General features: G+C 41.4%; 1 pseudogene; it reads left to right on the top strand.

The window, feature by feature from the left end:
- Positions 1–10,412: 10,412 nt before the first annotated feature.
- Positions 10,413–11,501, top strand: LOC143273765 (speckle-type POZ protein pseudogene; annotated as a pseudogene).
- Positions 11,502–13,693: the final 2,192 nt, after the last annotated feature.

Genomic DNA, 13,693 nt, shown 5'->3' with positions numbered 1-13,693 from the left:
CATTTTTCTGGATAGATACCACATACCTAAGTTAAAAGAAGACCAGATAAACTATTTAAATAGTCCAATAACCCCTAAGGAAATAGAAACAGTCATTAAAGGTCTGCCAACCAAAAAAAGCCCAGGACCAGATGGTTTCAGCGCAGAATTCTACCAGATCTTGAAAGAAGAGTTAATACCAATACTCTCTAAATTGTTCTACATAATAAAACAGAAGGAACATTACCAAACTCCTTCTATGAGGCTACAATTACCCTGATTCCTAAACCAAACAAGGATGCAACAAAGAAAGAGAACTACAGACCAATCTCCCTCATGAACATTGATGCAAAAATACTCAATAAAATACTGGCAAACAGACTCCAAGAACACATCAGAACAATTATCCACTATGATCAAGTAGGCTTCATCCCAGGGATGCAAGGGTGGTTCAACATACGAAAGTCCATCAATGTAATACACCATATAAACAAACTCAAAGAAAAAAACCACATGATCATCTCACTAGATGCAGAAAAGGCATTTGACAAAATCCAACACCCCTTCATGATAAAAGTCTTGGAGCGATCAGGAATACAGGGAACATACCTAAACATAATAAAGGCAATATATAGCAAACCAACAGCCAACATCAAATTAAATGGAGAGAAACTCAAAGCAATTCCACTAAAATCAGGAACGAGACAAGGCTGTCCACTCTCCCCATACTTATTCAATATAGTACTTGAAGTTCTAGTCAGAGCAATAAGACAACATAAGGAGATTAAGGGGATTCAAATTGGAAAGGAAGAAGTCAAGCTTTCCCTATTTGCAGACGACATGATAGTATACTTGAGTGACCCCAAAGATTCCACCCAGGAATTGATAAAGCTTATAAACACCTTCAGCAACATAGCAGGATACAAGATCAACTCAAAAAAATCAGTAGCCCTCCTATATACAATGGACAAAGAAGCTGAGAAGGCAATTAGAGATACATCACCCTTTACAATAGCCAAAAATGACATAAAATACCTTGGGGTAATACTAACCAAGCAAGTGAAGGACCTATATGACAAAAACTTTTAGTCCCTGAAAAAAGAAATTGAAGAAGATCTCAGAAAATGGAAAGATCTCCCATGCTCATGGATAGGCAGGGTTAACATAGTTAAAAATGGCAATCTTACCAAAAGCAATTTACAGATTCAATGCAATCCCCATCAAAATACCAACACAATTCTTCACAGACCTGGAAAGAACAATACTCAACTTCATATGGAAAAACAAAAAACCCAGGATAGCTAAAAGAAACCTGTACAATAAAACAACTTCTGGAGGCATCACAATCCCCGACTTCAAGCTCTACTATAGAGCTACAGTAATAAAAACAGCCTGGTATTGGCATAAAAACCGACATGTGGACCAATGGAATCGAATTGAAGACCCTGACATTAACCCACACACCTATGGACATATAATTTTTGACAAAGAAGCCAAAAGTGTACAATGGAAAAAAGAAAGCATCTTCAACAAATGGTGCTGGCATAACTGGATATCAGCGTGTAGAAGGCTGCAAATAGATCCATATCTGTCACCGTGCACAAAACTTAAGTCCAAGTGGATCAAAGACCTCAACATAAATACAGCTACTCTGAACCTGCTAGAAGAGAAAGTAGGAAATAGTCTTGAACGCCTTGGCATAGGAGATCACTTCCTAAATATAACACCAGTAGCGCAGACACTGAGACAAACAATCAATCAATGGGACCTCTTGAAACTGAGAAGCTTTTGTAGAGCAAAGGATATGGTCAACAAGGCAAAGCGACAGCCTACAGAATGGGAAAAGATCTTCACCAACCCCACATCTGACAGAGGACTGATATCCAGAATATATAAGGAACTCAAGAAATTAGACATCAAAAGGACCAACAGTCCAATTGAGAAATGGGCTTTAGAACTAAACAGAGAATTCTCAACAGAGGAATCCCAAATGGCTGAAAGACATTTAAGGAATTGCTCAACTTCCCTAATCATCAGGGAAATGCAAATCAAGACAACTCTGAGATACCACCTTATGCCTGTCAGAGTGGCTAAGATCAAAAACACTGAAGACACTTTATGCTGGAGAGGATGTGGAACTAGGGGAACTCTCCTCCACTACTGGTGGGAATGCAAGCTTGTACAACCACTTTGGAAATCAATATGGCGCTTTCTTAGAAAATTGGGAATCAATCTCCCCCAAGATCCAGCTATACCACTCCTGGGCATATACCCAAGAAATGCTCAATCATACCACAAGAGCACTTGCTCAGCTATGTTCATATCAGCATTGTTTGTAATAGCCAAAACCTGGAAACAACCTAGATGCCCTTCAACTGAAGAATGGATAAATAAATTGTGGCACATATACACAATGGAATACTACTCAGCAGAGAAAAACAATGACATCACACGGTTTGCAGGCAAATGGGTGGATCTAGAAAAAATCATCCTGAGTGAGGTAACCCAGACTCAGAAAGACAAATATGGTATGTACTCACTCATAGGAAGATGCTAGATGTCGAACAAGGATGACTGGACTGCTACTCACATCACCAGTGAGGCTACCTGGAAAACGGGACCCCAAAAAAAGACACGGAGAAATGGACAAGATCTACATGAACAGCCTGGTCATGAGTGGGAACAATGAAGGGCGACAGTCGAGGGAAAGAGAGTGGGAGATCCTAACTGGATCAAGAAAAGAGAGGGAGAACAAGGAATAGGAGACCATGGTAAATGAAGACCACATGAGAAGGTGAGAAGGGGAGGAAGCAGAGAGCTAGGGAGGCCCATGGAGATCCACAAAGATACCCCCGCAAAAGACTGCTGGCAATGGTCGCGAAACTGCAGGAACTGACCTACTCTGGTGATGGGATGGCCAGACACCCAGATAGTGGTGCTATAAACCCCATCCAAGGACTGAGGAATCTGAAGGCAGACATCCACGGCTGGGCCCCTGGTGGAGCACTGGGAGTCTAATTAGTGAGTAAGAAGAGGGTTTATATGAACAATTAAAGTCTTAATTAAAGACTTAATTAAATCAGTAAGGTAAGTAACAATAAAGGGGGTACAATTTGAAAAGGAAGAAGAAAGAATCTTTATTTGTAGAAGACACACTATATTACACATAAGTTAGGTCAATGATTCAACAGGGAATTTCCTACAGCTATAAACACTTTCAGCAAATTAGCTTGAGAAAAATCTAAGAGAGTGAAAACTCTGGATAGGATGCATCATTTAAGAGAAGAATTTTTTTTTTTTTTTTAGTTTTTATCCTTTTATTTTATTTTACAATACCATTCAGTTCTACATATCAGCCATGGGTTCCCCTATTCTCCCACTCCCACACCCTCCCCTTATCCCCAGCCCACCCCCCATTCCCACCTCCTCCAGGGCAAATCCCTCCCTGAGGACTGCGATCAACCTGGTAGACTCAGTCCATGTAGGTCCAGTCCCCTCCTCCCAGACTGAGCCAAGCGTCCCTTCATAAGCCCCAGGTTTCAAACAGCCAACTCATGCAATGAGTACAGGACTAGGTCCCACTGCCTAGTGCCTAGTTGCCTCCCAAACTGATCAAGCCAATCAACTCTCTCAACTATTCAGAGGGCCTGATCCAGCTGGGGGCCTCTGGTTCATAGTTCATGTGTTTCCATTCGTTTGGCTATTTTTTTCAATAATTGAATAAAACTGATATTTATTATAAACCACAGTTGTCCTAGGGACCTCCATTCTATATATATAGCCTCCGTGGTTCTATGGGTTGTGGTCTGATTGTTCTTTATTTTATATCTAGAATCCACTTATGAGTGTGTACATACCATGACTGTCTTTCTGGGTTTGGGTTACCTCACTCAGGATGATTTTTTCTAGTTCTATCCATTTGCCTGCAAATTTCATGCTTTCATTGTTTTTCTCTGCTGAGTAGTACTCCATTGTGTATATGTACCACATTTTTTTCATCCATTCTTCCATTGACGGGTATCTAGGTTGTTTCCAGGTTCTGGCTATTACAAATAGTGCTGCTATGAACATAGCTGAGCATGTATCTTTATGGTATGAATCAGCATTCCTTGGGTATATGCCCAAGAGTGGGATGGCTGGGTCTTGAGGTAGTTCGATTCCTAATTTTCTGAGAAACCGCCATACTGATTTCCACAGTGGTTGTACAAGTTTACATTCCCACCAACCGTGGAGGAGTGTTCCCTTTGCTCCACATCCTCTCCAACATTGACTCTCATTGGTGTTTTTGATGGTAGCCATTCTGACAGGTGTAAGGTGGTATCTCAGAATCATTTTATTTGCATTTCTCTGATGATTAAGGATGTTGAGCATTTCTTTAAATGTCTTCCAGCCATTTGTGTTCTTGTTTTGTGAATTCTCTGTTTAGCTCTTTTTTTTTTCTCTGTTTAGCTTTGCGCCTTTTCTGGAACTCACTTGGTAGCCCAGGCTGGCCTCAAACTCACAGAGATCCACCTGCCTCTGCCTCCCGAGTGCTGGGATTAAAGGTGTGCACCACCACCACCCGGCTCTCTGTTTAGATCTTTAGCCCATTTTTTAATTGGACTGTTCAGTATTTTGATGTCTAGTTTCTTGAGTTATTTATATACTGTGGAGATCAATCCTCTGTCAGATGTGGGGTTGGTGAAGATCTTTTCCCATTCTGTTGGCTGTCTTTTGTCTTATTGACTGTGTCTTTTGCCCTGCAAAAGCTTCTCAATTTTGAGAGGTCCCATTTATTAATTGTTGTGCTCAGGGTCTGTGCTGTTGGTGTTTTATTTAGGAAATGGTCTCCGGTGCCAATGCGTTCAAGAATGCTTCCTACTTTCTTTTCTATTAAGTTTAATGTAACTGGATTTATGTTCAGGTCTTTGATCCACATGGACTAGAGTTTTGTGCATGGTGACAGATATGGATCTATTTGTAATCTTTTACATATTGAGATCCAGTTATGCCAGCACCATTTGTTGAAGATACTTTCTTTTTTCCATTGTATGTTTTGGCTCCTTTGTCAAAAACCAGGTGTTCATATGTGCATGGATTAATGTCAGGGTCTTTAATTCAATTCTATTTGTCTGTATGTTGGTTTTTATGCCAGTACCAAGCTGTTTTTATTACTATAGCTCTATAGTAGAGTTTGAGGTCAGGGATGGTGATGCCTCCAAAGGTTGCTTTATCCTATAGGATTCTTTTAGCTATCCTGCATCTTTTGTTTTTCCATATGAAGTTGAGTATTTTTCTTTCCAAGTCTGTGAAGAATTATGTTGGGATTTGGATGGGGATTGCTTTTGGTAAGATTGCCATTTTTACTATGTTAATCCTACCTATCCATGAGCATGGGAGATCCTTCCATTTTCTGATATCTTCTTCAATTTCTTTCTTTAGAGATTTAAAGTTCTTATCAAAAAGGTCCTTCACTTGTTTAGTTAGTGTTATCCCAAGGTATTTTATATTATTTGTGGCCATTGTAAAGGGTAATGTTTCTCTGACATCTTTCTCAGCCCTTTTATCATTTGTGTATAGGAGGGCTACTGATTTTTTTGAGTTGAGAGAAGAATCTTTTTTCAGTAATAAAATACTCTATATACATAAGAGAGACAGACTGGGAAAGAAATCAGAGAAAAACACTTTTCAAAATACCTAAATAATATAAAATACCTTGGGGGTAACTCTAACAAAGCAAGTAAAAGACCTGTGTGATAAAATCTTCAAGTATTTGAGGAATAAATTGAAGAAGATAACAGAAAATAAAAAGACCTCCCATGCTCATGGATCAGTAGAATTAACATCTACTGGAGAGCTAAAACACTCCTGAACAATAAAAGAACTGTTGTAGGTCTCACCACTCCTGATTTCCTATTGTTCTTCAAAGCTGTGGTAATAAAAGAGCATGGTATTTGCATAAATTTAATGGAAGCCTCAGACATAAATCTCCTTCAGGGGCCATGCCATTCTAAGAGGCAGGTGACCCAGGTCCATGGTGACTTCCTGTACCTGATTGCTGCTGAAGGCTATGTTTGGGTTTATGGACCTACTGAAGACAGGTTCTTTGCCCTAACATGACTCTTTGGACAGCTAAGGAACAACAAGTAAACTGACAGATAGTCTTTGCTTTCCCCATCCACTGGTTTAGGCATTCTCTCAAACACTTATTTCTCTTTGTCATTGGCTCCTGGTGAAAAAATTCAGCCAAGATCCTACATCACCCAAATTCCTTTGGAACACTCTTCCCAACCCTCAGAAAACCTTAAGCCTTGCATTTTTGGAGTTATAAAAACCCCACTTTTGCTATGATCCTGGCTATTCTATCAGTCCCAGTATTAAGTAGAAAACCTATTATGGCAGGAAATAAAGCTTATTTAATTGGACTCAAAATATTTGAGTCAAATTAATTAATATTGAGATGAATAAAAACTCTTGCTATTCATTAAATTAATATTAAAGGTAACTTTTCAATGTTATTTGTTTAAGACTAACTGTGTAGTTATTGTAATTAAATGAAAATTCATGAACCAGGCATGATGTGATAGTCTATGGCATTGGTCAGAATAGTCTGATGGCAGAAGCTGACTCAACTCTGCCAGTCTAAGGCTAACTTGGTCTATGGAATAACTTCTAAGAGAGCCAGACATGCAGAGTGGAAAGCCATCAAAAATGAAAGACTGGATCAGGCCCTCTGGAAAAGTGAGACAGTTGATTAGCTTGAACTGTTTGGGAGGCACAGTGGCAGTGGGACAGAGACCTGTCCTTAGCACATGAGCTGGCTGTTTGGAACCTGGGGCCTATGCAGGAACACTTTGCTCAGCCTGGGAGGAGGGGACTGGACCTGTCTGGACTGTATCTACCAGGTTAAGGTGAATCCCCAGGGGAGTCCTTGCCCTGGAGGAGATGGGAATGGGGGGTGTGCTGGGGGGAGTGTGTGGGGAGCAGTGGGAGAAGGGAGGACAGAAGAATCTGTGGCTGATATGTAAAATTAAATTAAATTATAAAATAAAAAAATGAAAGAAAGATGTAGAAATGAAATCATATTATCTCTTGAATTTCTCCTAAATCATTTCAGATGCCAAAGCTTTAGAATATGAACTAGTCTTTGACAGCAGTTCCATCCTCTTTAAGAAAGTAACTGTGATGGGATGTAGTAATGGTTCTGCAGTAAAGTTGCTGGATAGCTTTCCAGAAGACTGGCATCCAATTTACTGCATTCAAGGGTAACTGACAACAGTCGGTAACTCCAGTTATCAGTTATCCAGGAGATCCAACAGCCTCTTCTGACCTCTGAGGGTACCATATTCTCATGGTGCACAGACCCACCTGTGTAACAAGGCCCAGACATCAGCAGGCTCCCATATCTAAGTACACCTGTCTCCATGACAGAAGTACTATTCAATGTATAAAATCCAGCACTTGTGGAAAACACAGCAAATTTCTGTCACAACTAAAACCAAGGCTAAATCCACCTAAAGTCCATAGGCTGGGAATATCTCTAAATGTTCAAACGTTGCTTGAAATACAATGACATTATGGCTTATGTAGTGCGACTTCTGGCTAGCTGTTCTTGTTAACAGAAGTTTCTTATCCTAGAATATGGATTTTGTACTTAAAATCTCACCTAGAGAAAGGCTGGTTGCTGCAACAGAATCCAGAACACCTCATGCGGTTGCCAGCTGGCTAAAAGAGAATTTCTATTGGCTTAAATCCATGTTCAAGGAGTCTCTCAAGGAGTCTCTCTCTCTCTCTCTCTCTCTCTCTCTCTCTCTCTCTCTCTCTCTCTCTCTCTCTCTCTCTCTTTCTCTGCTTATGTTTGTCTGCAAATCTTTCTATGTGTTACTGTAAGTTTTGTTTTGCTATATTGACTGTTGGCTTTCTCTGTTGTGTGGACACCCCTGCTGCTTAAGACTTGTGCCTTCTCCAGTTGGAAAACCGAGTCGTCCTTTTGTCTGTGCTAGGTCCCCCAGAAAACCTCCTACCTGAAATAAAAGAGCCACCTGTCCCATTCCTGGAATGAGAGACTATATGAAAAGATCCTATATTGAGCCCCTGACAGGAGTCTGTTCCCTCATGAGAGAATGTTCCTACTCTGAAGTACCTGCTCCCCTGATCCTAAATACATAAGGAAGAGTCACTGAGGCTACTAGTTAGCCACCTGCCAAAGATTCATAAATGTGGAACCAAACTTTCAGAGATCAAAACCAGTTGATTGATTTATCCTGGATTGAGGGAAGAGCAGCATCAGAGCCATACTTTCAGGAGAGGTAGACTGGGAATTGTTGAGCAGATTAAATCACTGAAGGTATTGTCATGTTCTCTAGTCTTAGTGAGTCCCTACAGATGTGATGAACTGGAGAGAGATGATAGATGTGGGGAACATTTTACTTATCACAAATGAAGGGGAACAGTCTCAAAATCCCATCTTTGGTAACTGTTGAATATATTCTGCACCTTTTGTAAACCTGAATACTGTCTCACATTTAAGGCCCATCAGTGTAAGCATGCAAGTTCAAAGTTTAAAGAGGACAGAACTCACCAGTGAAGCATGAAAATTATGAGGTATTGGGAAGCTGAATCTTGGCAGCCAGCATGATGGAATTGAGAGGTACTTAGGATCTACTATTAGCACACCACACCCTTAACTGGAACTGAAAGAGTATGGCCAAGGAGGATTATCTGGGGGGTGGTGAGGGGTAAGAGCACCAATGCAAGTTGGTGGAGTTATGCTGGGGAATGTGAGTCTGAATTAAACTGACTGCCAATTTCAGCAATTCTTACCTGGTTCTGATTCTTGCCCACCATGTGTGAATTCTTCCATTCTGATCTCCAAGTTGTGAACACTGAGACACCTGATTAGGAAAGGAAGACACCTCTTCCCAGATCATGTTAGTGGGAGGAGTTGGTGTAATACCCTGAGAAGAGGAAACAACAGCTGCATAGGAATGGACACCATGCCTGTTTTATTTAAGGTGAACTACAATAAGCAAAATACACTTATGGTATTTATTCTTGGTTCCCAACTTAACAAGACATGGGATTAACTAAAACCCTAAAATAGAGGGCACAGGAGTGAGAACAGTTTTCTTTCAGTTGAAGTGAGTAGATACAATTCAAGAACAGACTTGGAGGTAAAAAGACATGTGGTGGTATTGTGTTCCCCAAAATATTGTGTACTCTAATAAATTTATCTGGGGTCAGAGAACAGACAGCCACTAAATACAAAGGCTAGAAAATGGTGGCACTCACACCTTTAATCCTAGCATTCCAGAGATAGAAATCCCTCTGGATCCCTGTGAGTTCAAGGCCACATTGGAAATAGCCAAGCATGGTGACACACACCTTTAATTCCAGAAAGCCAGCCTTTAATCCCAGGGAATGGTGGTAGAAAGCAGAAAGATATATAAGGCGTGAAGACCAGAAACTAGAAGTGTTTTGGCTGGTTAAGCATTTGGCCTGGTTAAGCTTCAGGCTTTTGAGCAGTAATTCAGCCAAGACCCATTCCGGATGAGGACTCAGAGGCCTCCAGTCTGAGGAGACAAGACCAGCTGAGAATCCGTCGAGGTGAGATAGCTGTGGCTTGTTCTGTTTCTCTGACCTTCCAGTATTCACCCCAATACCTGGCTCTCTGGTTTGATTTTATTAATAAGAACTTTTAAGAATCCTGCTACAAAGACATAAACATTTAATTTTTTAAATGTTAAATTTCTCAAGGCCTGAACACACACACACACCCACACACACACACCTTTAATCCTGATCTTAAGGCTGGAAGACACACCCTAAACTGGGCCACACCTTCTGCTGGAAGCATAAAAGGACAGGGAAGCAGGAAGCTTTGCTATTTGCCTGCTTGCCCTCACCTTGCAGCAAGTCCATCCCTTCCCTGGCAATAGAGAATATTTGGAACTCCAGTATATACTGAAGACCAGTGGACACATCCAACTTCCTGCACTGAGTAAGTACTGGAATCTTGGGCTTTCCGTCATAGGCAATGTGGGATTAGCAGGACTGCAGCCCTAAATCTTCTTTCATACACAGAAATTCCTTGTATATGTCCTGTTGCTCTAGAGAACCTAGTACAACATTTTGTGGTGTACATAATTTTCCAAAATATTCAACAGCTGTGTGTAATTGTCAAAACCAGTTACCCATTGAAGTAAGATTCAATCTAGATGAAAAATGGAGTGATGTAAGTGTACGTAGTAGCCCACACTGTCTTCTCTGAAACTAGTATTGAAATCTGTATAGAAAATTTAAGAGATCCAAGTCTCCAGCCCCATCAAAAAGGGAATAGATGAGAAATAAAAACTTAAAATATAATTCATGTCTATTTTTGTGTCTCACAGGTGAAGAGAAAACAATTGCTAGTTCTTCATTTTGGATCCAGTTTAATCTTCAAACTACCTCCAGGAGAAATGGCTGGCAATGAGATAGCCCAGAGATGGGACCACACTCAAATCAGCCTTCAGAATTTCTCCTACATGTGGACCATCAGCAACTTCCGTTTTATTGTGGAGGAAATAACAGAAAGCTTTATAAGCCCAACTTTCTCAATAGGAGCCAATGACAAATGGTGTTTGAGAGTATACCCAAAGGGAATCGATAAAATAAGTGCAGGTTACCTGTCAGTTAATCTACTTTTGCTCAGCTGTCCAAAGAGTCATGTTTGGGCAAAGTTCCAGTTCTGGATCATAAGCAAAGAAGGAGAGAAAATGCAACCCAGGACGAGCCCAAGAGCCTTTATGTTCATGCCAGGCCTTGGCTATGGATTCAAAAAGTACATCCTTCGAGATTTCCTCTTGTCCCAAGCTCCTGGTCTTCTCCCAGATGATCAGCTCACCCTCCTCTGCAAGGTCAGCGTGGTCCAGGACTCCTTCAGTATGTCTGATCAGAAAAGGAAGCCAGGGATTCAGGTTCCCAGATGCACATTGGCAGATGAGCTAGGAGAGCTGTGGGAGAATTACCGATTCACAGACTGCTGCCTGGTGGTAGCTGGCCAGGAATTTCAGGCTCACAAGGCCATCTTAGCAGCTCGCTCTCCAGTTTTCAGAGCCATGTTTGAACATGACTTGGAGGAGAGCAAAAAGAATCGCTTTGAGATCTCTGACCTAGAGCCACAAGTCTTCAAGGCAATGATGGACTTCATTTACACAGGAAAAGCACCAGACCTGGACAGCATGGCAGATGCTCTGCTGGCAGCAGCTGACAGGTATGGCCTGAAGCGTTTGAAGGTCATGTGTGAGGATGCCCTCTGCAGGGACCTCTCTGTGGAGAATGCTGCCCACACTCTTGTCCTGGCTGACCTCCACACCTCAGGGCAGCTGAAAACCCAGGCACTGGATTTCATTACAGCTCATGCTTCTGAGGTCTGTGAGACCTCAGGCTGGAAGGCAATGGTGGGTTCATGTCCCCATTTAGTAGCTGAAGCATACCGTTCCCTGGCTTCTGCAAATCTCCCATTCTTGGAGCCCCCTTTCAAACGCTTGAAGCAATCCTAGGAACTGGTCAGCTGTGTCCTATACTTGTCTACCTGAAGCAGCAGCCGCTTGTTGTTACCAATGACATCTGGGTAGACTATAGAATGTGTGGAGCATTTCCATTGAAACAGGGAAACACAGCATTGTGGCTCAGGCTTTAATACAGCTGTAAATGAGTTGATTGTCAGGTTAAGGGAGGGGAAGTACTCAGCTATATTATACACTACCCTGTTACTGTACTGATTTGATTTTTATCCAATGAGTTGGAAACTGGAATATGCTTTAGTTGCTGGCCCCAAGCATATCACAACAGGGTTTCTTTGGAGAAACTTGTCTGGATTGAATTGAGCAGAACGTATGTTCAAGGACTCAGAAAGGAGAAAATAAACATGAATGTTTTCTTACAAGAGAAGTGGAAGAGAAAGTAGACATTTTCCTCCAAACTCAGTGTGTGGGAATGGAGAGATGACTCAGTTGGCAAAAACAATTATTGTTCTTGTAGAGGACCCTTGTTCAGTCGTTTTCCTGTCTCCATGGGTACCTCCATCTCTGGAGACAATACCTTCCCAAATAAATTATCAAATGAAATAAAAATTCTAAAATCAGCTTGTGGATTCCTGTGGTGTTTTTGCTTGAGGAATCCCATTTTAATCCATCCAACTCTGCTCAGCTTTGGAAGTTTATGCTGTCTTTATTCACACACACACACACACACACACACACACACACACACACACACACACACACACACGTCAATGAGAAAATACCTAATGAAATTCTGTTACCCTCAAGATTGGTCCCTAGCCCAATTGCCATCAGTTAGGCTTTCTCCATCAGCTGATGGAAGCAGATACTGAGATCCACAGCCAAACATTAGGCAGAGATCAGGGAACCTCAAAGAACGGAGAAAGGCAGGATTATAGGAGGGTTCAAAGACACCAGGTAAACAGAGCCCACAGATTCATCTAAACAGAGCTCATTGGGACTCCCAGAGACCTAAGAGGCAATCACAGAGCCTGAATGGGTCTGTAATAAGTCCTTTGCATACATGCTGTGGTTTTTTTAGCTTAGTATTTGGTGAGACAGCTAAGAAGGTGAATATGAGGAGTTTCTGACATATTTATCTGATCTTGGGAACATTTTTTCCTTCTGGGTTCACTCTTCTAGGCTTGATATGAGGGTTTGTCCCTACTATTATTACATCTTGGTATGTTGTGTCCAGTTGCTATCCCCAGGAGATCTATGCTTTTCTGTAGGGAAACAGAGGAGTAGTACATCTATGTGGAGTGGAAGGAGGGGAGACTATGGACAGTTGGCATTGTATGAGAGAAGAAAACAGAAAACCAAATAAGGAAATAAAGTAAAATTGGAAAGACATTTGGGGAAGAAGTATTTGGACAGATCTGCAAAGGAGCAAAGAATGTGAAGATATTTTTGTCCCCTAACAATGCTCATGAAAGTGAATTCAGCAGAGGAGGAGGTCAATAATTAATTATATATGATGAACCATTGCATGGACTGTCAGACGTTTTCCCAAGTCATTTTTGATAGTGCCCCATGGGATCATGATCACAGTCACCATTGTAGCTGAGATGGGGGTTATGCATGAAATCAACAATGTAGGTATCCACTCTTCAAGACTTACTTGGTTACACCTGCTGCTGAATGCCAGATATGCCAAAACAAGGACCAACCCAGAGACCCAGGGATGTCACATTCCCCAGGCTGACCATCCAACAAAGTCATGACAGGATGACTACATTGGACCTCTTTCTCTGGAATGGACAATACTTCTTCCTTACTGGAGCAGATTCTTATTCTAGATATATATAAATTTGCATTTCCCACCTGGAATGATTTTTACCAAAACTGCCACACAGGGACTAACAGAATGTCTTTTCAACCATCATGTTATTCCACACAGTATAGCTTGTGACCAAGATAAAATCCACAGACAGATAGGTGCAACTGTGGCACACTATCATGGGATCCACTGGTTGGAGCAGGTTCTCCAACATCCTGAAGCAGCTCCTATGATGTTTTTAAGACACCGTTATGGGGCCAATGAAGTGGCAGCAACCCTTGGGGCTGAAGTAGTATTCTCCAGGAGGCAGATTTCTCCATAGCCCATATCCATGGGTCCAAGCACCATGTGTTAGAAAAGGGAATAGTTCTACTCACTATTACCACTATTGAACTGTTGGGAAAAACTT

This window comes from Peromyscus maniculatus, chromosome 6 (assembly GCF_049852395.1).
Source record: "Peromyscus maniculatus bairdii isolate BWxNUB_F1_BW_parent chromosome 6, HU_Pman_BW_mat_3.1, whole genome shotgun sequence".
NCBI classification, from domain to species: Eukaryota; Metazoa; Chordata; class Mammalia; order Rodentia; family Cricetidae; genus Peromyscus; species Peromyscus maniculatus.
This window is presented reverse-complemented; position numbering and strand designations above follow the sequence as displayed.